Genomic DNA, 8238 nt, shown 5'->3' with positions numbered 1-8238 from the left:
AAAGAGTGTTTTGGTAAATAAACACTCAGTTACAGGAAAGCCTTGTTTCAGAATGGTGAGTGACAAGTTTGGCTGGATGATGGTTTCACCTAACCACCCAAACTGGTAATTATATTTATTTTATTCATCATGTCTCCCCAGGACCTAATATAGTGACTGAGGCAGAAAAGACAATAAATATGTATTGAATACATAAGTAAATTAAAAAAGAAGAAAAAGACAAATTGTGGCCACATTATGAAGGTCTTTAAATATCAGACTGAGAATTCTGAAAGGATACTAAAAGGTGTTTACTTCCCATTACTGTACTGGGTTAATAAGTCAGGTGCTTTACAAGCATCATCTCAATATAATCTCCCGATTCGGTGGGTAATGTGGAGCCAGTGAACGTTTTTAACGAGTGGTTGCAGTGAATGGTTTTTAGCTCTACTACTTATTAACTGACTTCATACAGATCATTAGCACAGTTTGGGTATAAATACTGGGTCTTTCATTCATAAATGAATTTATGAATTTAATGAATTCTTCATTTTCCATTTATCAATTCATTGATTTATTGTTACATTTTAAACAATTTCAAACATACAGAAAGGGTGCAAAGGCAATACAAAGCATCCCTGCCTCCCCTTCACCCAGATTCTCCAGTTGTTTACATTTTACCACATTTGTTCTTTCACCTTTTCCTTCCTATACTTATAGACTTTTTCAGACATGGTGCCCCATCACTGCTAAATACTCCAGTGTGCATCTTCCCAAAGTGAGGACATGCTGCTGCATAACCACCTTACCCCCCTTCCCCCCCCCCCCCCCAGTCAGGAGGAATATTAGTGTGACATCACCATCATGTTATGAATTCGTACCCCCACTCACATATTGCCAACTGTCTCAATATTGTCTCCTTTTCCTTTTTGGTCCAAAATTCTTTCCAGGAACACATGTTGCATTTAGTTGTCATACTTTAGACTTCCTCTTTAGTCTGCAGCAGTTCCTCATTCTTTCCCTGTTTCTTATGTCCATGCCAGTCTTAAAGTATGTGGGTCTTTCATTCTTTATGTTGAACTTTGACATGGGTTTTTTTGATCATTCCTTATGACCAGACTCAGGCCATACTTGCCTGCCTGCCACCCTCTCCCTCTCTCTCCCGCAAATGTGTGGTTTGCCTTTTCATTTTCTTGTGCCTTTTTGATGAAAAAGGTGTTCACTTTTGTTGAAGTCCAGTTTCTTAATTTTTTATGGCTCATTCTTTTTGGTTTCTATCTAAGAATGTATTGCCTAACTCAATGTCATGAAGATTTTCTGCTTTGTTGTCTTCTAGAATTTTTATGGTTTAGCTCTTATGTTTAGATCTCTGATCCATTTTGAATGAATTTTTTATGTGTGTATGGAAAGGGTCAAAAATCATTTTTCTCCATATGGATACTTTATTCCAGCATGATTTATTAAACAGACTGTCTTTTGACCCATTGCATTACCTTGACACTGTTGTTGAAATTCTAATCTCTAGAGTCTTTTTCTAGCCTCTCTATTCTGTTTTATTGAACTAATATGTCTAACTTATGCAAGTGCTGTATTGCATTGTTTACTCTGGTTTTATTATATGTTTTGAAATCAGGTATTTTTCTGACTTTGTTCTTTTTAAAAGTTGTTTTGGCTATCCTAGGTACTTTGCCTCTCCACATTAATTGTAGAATTAATTTGTTTAATTCTGTAAAAAACTTACTGGGATTTTAGTTGGGTATGCTTTGATTCTATAGGTTTGGAGAAAATTCACATCTTTTTTTTTTTCTTTTGATTTATTATAAGAAAGAATACAGAAATTACTATTGCTCAAAACAGTCATTCTATGGGAAACCTCAAATAGCAAATTAGAATTATATATATAAAATTTTCTTTTTTTGAAAGATAGTTGCTAGGAGAGTAGATTTTCCAGACCCCAATGAAAGATTCGTTTTGCAATCAGCTTAAGCCTATGTATGTATTTTTTAACATCTTTATTGGAGTATAATTGCTTTACAATGTTGTGTTAGTTTCTGCTGTATAACAAAGTGAATCAGCTGTATGTATACATATAACCCCATATCTCCTCCCTCTTGCATCTCCCTCCCACCGTCCCTATCCCACCCCTCTAGGTGGTCACAAGGCACCGAGCTGAACTCCCTGTGCTGTGCAGCTGCTTCCCACTAACTATTTTACATTTGGGAGTGTGTATATGTCCATGCCACTCTCTCACTTCGTCCCAGCTTACCCTTCCCCCTCCCTGTGTCCTCAAGTCCATCCTCTACAGAAAATTGACATCTTAACAATACTGAGTGTTCTGATGCCTGACCATGGTGTATCTATTTAGGTCTTCTCTCCTGCAAGTTTGCTGTATTAATTTATTAGTTTTAGGAGGCTTTTGGCAGATTCCTTAGGATTTTTAACTACGTGATCATGTCAGCTGTGAATCAGGACAGTTTTACTTCTTTCTTCCCAGTCTGTATGCTTTTTATTTCTTTTTCTTGCTTTCTTACACTGACTAGGACCTCCAGTACAATGTTGAATAGAAGTTCTGAAAAGAGATATTCATTTATTTTTCCTGATTTTAGGTAGAAATCATTTAGCCTTTCACAATTAAGTATGTTAACTGCAGAGTTTTTGTGGTTACTCTTTACCAGTTTGTAGATGTTCCCTTTTATTCTTAGTTGGTTGGGAATTTTTGTCATCAGTGGTGTTGAATTTTATCAAGTGTTTCTTTTCCTGTATCTACTGAGACCATGATATGGTTTTTCTTATTTATTCTATTAACATTATATATTGTGTTTTTTGATTTTTGGATGTTTAACCAACCTTGCATTCCTGGGATAAACCCTTATTGCTGGCCTATTATCTTTTTTTATAGATTGCTGGATTCAATTTGCCAAAATTTTGCTAAGAATTTTTTTTAATGAGAGTATTGGTTTGTAGTTTTCTTGGAATGTTTTTGTCTGTCTTTAGTATCAGGTTATACTGGCCTTATTAAATTAATTTGGATGCGTTCCTTTCTCTTCTTTTTTCTGAAAGAGTTTATGTATGATTGGGTGCCTACACAAACTCTTTCAGAATTAGTTTGTCGATTTATTGCCTCTCTATATCAATATTAGTATCAGCTTTTTGCCTCTCAGCTCCAAACTCATCCTTTTTGCCTGCTCTGTGAAAATGGACCTGGGCCCTTTAAATATTTTTCTTTACGAGCTGTCACAATGTTAAATTTTATCAGTAGAAGGTACTGGAGGGTGATTACACAGGAACTTTTACTTCTTGGTTCCAGTGTGTTTGCTTGGCAAGCTCCTGCAGTGTATACAGGTCTCTCTATCATCAGGCTGTTGCAGTGCTTGCATCTTCTCCAGTATCACTCTGCTGTAGTGCATGGTGTCCAGAAGCACTCAGTGGCTGGCAGCTTCCTTTGGCATTCCCCATGAAGAGCTTTCCCCAGCACATAGAAGGAGAACTATCTCAAAGTTTTAGAGTATAGATTTCCTGCCACCACAGTGACTTCTTGGTCATTCAATAAGCCATGGCTGTGCTCTCTTCAACAAGGTCTGAATTTTAGCTCTTCAGTGCTCCCTTTCAGCCCTGGGGGAGTGGTTGTTCCTTATATGGGCTATTTCTATATTCTTTAGCATTCTCTTTACATCTGACTAGCTAATGCCTTGCTGCACGAATCTCCTGTTATAGTTAATAATTCTTTGTACTAAACTTTTCTTGTTCAAATTACTGTGTGGTTTCTCTCTTCTGATTGGATTCAGACTGTTATGGAATTGGTATCAGGAGTAGTCCCAGAAGATATACTCATAAAGTTGTAATTTTAGGATTGGTTTTGTTATGCCTTTAATCTTGAGTGAAGTGCTGAGCTCTTTGCCAGTGGAAGACGGGTAGTAGTCCTTGGCATGTAGTGGTATCATAATTAATCAAGCTATCACCTATGCTTGATTGGGATGAAATGCCAAATGAAGCATGTGCCTTGAAAGCCGAGTGGATGCTGTAGTTTACCTTATGGTAGTAATGATGACTATAAGGACTCTGGTGATGGATGGAATCTTTTGAATGCCCTTAAGCACTTATGAAGAGAAAATGACAAACTTAGGTTTGTTAACTCTAAGCTCAAGTTATAGTCTGAGAATTCAAGGGATCCCATCAAAGCCCTGAAGTAAGCTCTCATTTCTTTTAACCACAGAACAGATATTTCTGGAAATCAAACACAAAATGTAAATGTATGGATTGATGAATTATGATGACAGTTGAATTCAAAATCTTGTCAAATTTGCCGTGTCTTCCCCTCTCTTATGTATTCAAGAAGAGTGTTAATTTTTCAGTCTGTTCAGTTTGTTACTTATTAGGACATAGTGGTAACTTCTAAGCTCTTTACATGTGGAACTGAACTGTGTGTAAGTATTTGTGTGGACACATATTTTCATTTCTGTGGATTTATACCTAGGAGTGAAATTGCTCAGTCACACGGTACCTCTACAGTTAAATTTTTAAGTGTGCTGTAGGTTTTCCATATATGTACTTCAGCGATTTGAAGAAGTTGCCTTTTATTCCTAGTTCATTGAGTGTTTTTATTATGAAAGGGGGTTAGATTTTGTCAAATGCTTTTTCTTCATTTTGATGTTCATGTGGCTTTTATTTTTTATTATATTAATTTAGTGAATTGCAATGATTCATTTTCATGTATTGAATTGAAATTAAGGAGGCCTGTGGCTTTGGGCACTTAAATTTGGTGAAACATTCAAAATAATCATAGAGACAACCTGTTTAAAGAGGTTTGTCGTGTAAAGTATTTGTCAAAGAAAGATTCTCTGAATTGAGTATTTTGTCTGAAATATTTCAGTACAAAAATATAACTGAAGACATTATTTAGTAGTGTTTTCTTTGAGCTTATGGGATACTTGCACACTTATAAAGAGTGTTTTTTTCAATGAAAATATTATGATCTGTAGTAAAGAGTCATTTGGAGGCTTTAACAACTTCAAATTTATTAACTATTATATTGGAGATCTCTAAGACCTCAGTCAGGCTAAATGATTCACTAGAAGGACTCAGAGAAAGATGTTATACTCATGGTTATGATTTATTATAGTGAAAGGATACAGATAGGAATTAACAAAGGGAAAAGGCACATGAGACAAAGTCCAGAAAAAACCAGGCCAGGCTTCCATGTGTCCTTTTCCAGTGGAATTAATACTAGGGATATGCTTTATACTCTCAGCAACAACGTGTGATAACACATATGCAAAGAGTTGCCAGCCAAGGAAGAACATGTGAGCCTTGGTGTCCAGGGCTTTTGCTTTTGCTTTTGTTTTTGAGGGGGTGTCAGTCCTCTAGGCATGCAGCATCTGTGTGACTGACCTCAGCTACTCAGATTCTATTACTCCATCCCTCACACCCAACAAAAAAGGCATTCACCATAAATCATGTTGTTAACATAAACCGTCTGACCAAAATGGGACTGTGTGGCTCAAGGCCTCCAGCATATAAAAGCACTCTTATATGGTAGAATATTCCAAGGGCTCAGAGTCATCTCCCAGGAGCCAACCAAAGACCAGTCTTGAAGACAGGCCTTTTTTTGAGCAACCCAGGCTTGAGTTAACTCTCTACTGCAAAACTATAAAAAGCAATTCTGAATTACAATTAATTTTTTTTTGTGGTACGCGGGCCTCTCACTGTTGTGGCCTCTCCCGTTGCAGAGCACAGGCTCCGGATGCACAGGCTCAGCGGCCGTGGCTCACGGGCCCAGCCGCTCCGTGGCATGTGGGATCCTCCCGGACCGGGGCATGAACCCGTGTCCCCTCCATCGGCAGGCGGACTCCCAACCACTGCGCCACCAGGGAAGCCCCTACAATTAATTTTATAAGAACAATTAGAGATAAGATCATATTAAAATATATTCTTCAGAAAAATTATGAACTAACATTTTATTAGAGGTAAGTATGGCTAAAAAATTGGTTAAAGTATCTGAGTGTATAACGAGAATAATATTCCTTTATTTTGTAAATATCATGATACATAGTATAAAGATATTTAAAAAGTTTTTGGCTAAATTTTTAGCTTCACTAATGTAATAAAACTAGTTGGTTTATAAATTACAAAAATTATGTGATTTTTTATGTAGTACTCCATACCAGGCATTGAACCAGGAAAAATACAAACAAAACAACCCTTAAAGATGGGAATCTGGAATTGGTTATCTGACTTGATTGGGCTTGCAAGCAATGAAAAAAGCAATATTTGTGCCTGTGGAAAATGGTACACTGGAAGTCAGTGGCATGTAGTGACTTAAAAGAGTTATTTAAAATGTTGCCTGGGATAAAGTTCTTCCTAGAGGCAAGACTTTGGGAGACAAAGAGCTTCTGCAATTGAGTCCTATGGTGGAAGTTTTGACTACAAAGATTTTGGGGTTGATTGCTTCTCATTGCACTGAAAAATTCACAGAAAGAAAATGAGAAGTTTAGGGCATGATTAGAAATGCGTGAGCTTTTCTGATGGTTCTGTGAAAATCTTATCACTTTTAGGCACATACTGCATATTTGGAACAGTACCAACCCGTATTCACACTTTCAGAATTACAACATAAGTTGAATTCATAAATTTATGAGATCACTTATGTGAGAATTGGGGCATTGATTGGAGAAGAGTGGAACCCTGAGAATTGGGACAAAGGCATTTGGGTGGAATTCTGTGAATCCGACAACTGTAAACTCCGAAATACTGAACCTCCTTTCCCAGTAGGACCAACTATTCCTGCTGTGTCTCAAAAAGAAGCAATTCCTTGCTTGGAGACCCTGAATTTACTTCATCTGAGTTAAGGGAATGCTGATTGCCCTCATGACCCACCCTACCATCCCTTATTGCTGCTAGACTCATAGCTAGAATCAGATTCCAGCCTTCCCAGAATGACTAACATAAAACCTGTCCTGGGAGATAATATCTTATACACCCAAAATTTGCCTGCCACTTCAGTGATGTCTCTAGGGACCAATTGGTATGGAGTGTGCAGGGCTACCTCTTCTCAAACGAAGGAAAAGTTTTTCATTTCTACCACCCACTACTAAGAAAAAACATAACCTTTGGTGAACCTGTGGTTTTTTGAAGACGAAAGTCTGCTGTAGTATAATGCTATAGGAAGCATCATAGCCCTGAAAAACAGAGAAAAAAGGAAGTCCTTCCAGTGGGCAAAACATTGGAGAGTACATCTGATTGTCTGTATTGCCTAGATACCAGGCTGCCTTTGACTAATGGTTTGACCATTTGGTGACTAGGAAAGGGTTGGGTAAGTGATATGTGTCTCTGAATGGGCAAAGTTATCCTATGTGAATGTCCACCAGAAGAAATCCATTGCAGAGGAAGCTCTCAGTAATGAAGTAGATAGACAACTATCCTGTGAATATTAATCAGCCTCTTTCCTCTGCCATTGTATGTCTTGTTCAGTGGGCTCATATTTATAGTGACAATCACATCAAAGATAAGAGTTTATAGGAGAGCTGAATGCAAGGCTTTATCTTCACCAGAGCTGATCTGGCTGTTGCATTTCGGAGTGCCTGAATTGCCACCAGGAAAATTCAACACAATCCAGAAAATAACTCCATTCCCTAGTGAAACCAACCAGCTATCTGGAAACAGGTTGATTATGTTATCTGCTTCTATTGTAGAGTGAGCAACAATTTCTCATCACTGAAATAGATATTTATTTTAGATCTGGGTTCTTCTTTTATCACCACAGTTCTGCCAGAACAACTATAATTGGACTTAATGAATGCCTCATACACCATCATAATCATCTTATGTAGTATTACATTGCTTTTAATGAAGGAACTCGTTTTACAGCAAAAGAAGTACATCAGGAAGTTCATGTTCATGGAATTCACTGGTCTTACTACAGAGTTCAATAACCAGAAACTCTGGGCGTTATAGATAATTTTAAGGTCCTATTGAAGACTCAGATAAGGCTTCAGCTAGGAGACAGCAATCAAAAGTTTGGGTACTGTCCTGTAGAGTGAGGCATATGCTTTATCATAGTAACCTATATATGTTATCTGAAATCAAGAGGAAGAAGAGAGGGTGAATTTTGGAAGGAGGAAGTTATAAATATCAACTGTAGTCTAATAACCATTTAGAGACATAAAAACTGTAGCAACTTTGCACTTTGCTCTTGTTTTAAGTGTATGCACACACAAACATATATATATTTGTGTGTGTATGTATTTCAATTTTTAATTTTTT

The 8238-nt window shown here is 37.2% G+C and overlaps 1 protein-coding gene across 1 annotated transcript in view; it reads left to right on the top strand.

Annotated features, from left to right (window-relative positions):
* SLCO6A1 (solute carrier organic anion transporter family member 6A1) overlaps window positions 1-8238 on the top strand; it is a 136537-nt gene that overhangs the window by 1286 nt on the left and 127013 nt on the right. The gene's annotated exons all lie outside the window — the stretch shown is intronic.

This window comes from Lipotes vexillifer, unplaced genomic scaffold (genome assembly GCF_000442215.2).
Source record: "Lipotes vexillifer unplaced genomic scaffold, Lipotes_vexillifer_v1.1 scaffold499, whole genome shotgun sequence".
Classification (NCBI taxonomy): domain Eukaryota; kingdom Metazoa; phylum Chordata; class Mammalia; order Artiodactyla; family Lipotidae; genus Lipotes; species Lipotes vexillifer.
The sequence above is the reverse complement of the archived record's forward strand: the minus strand, read 5'-3'. Positions and strand labels throughout refer to the sequence as shown.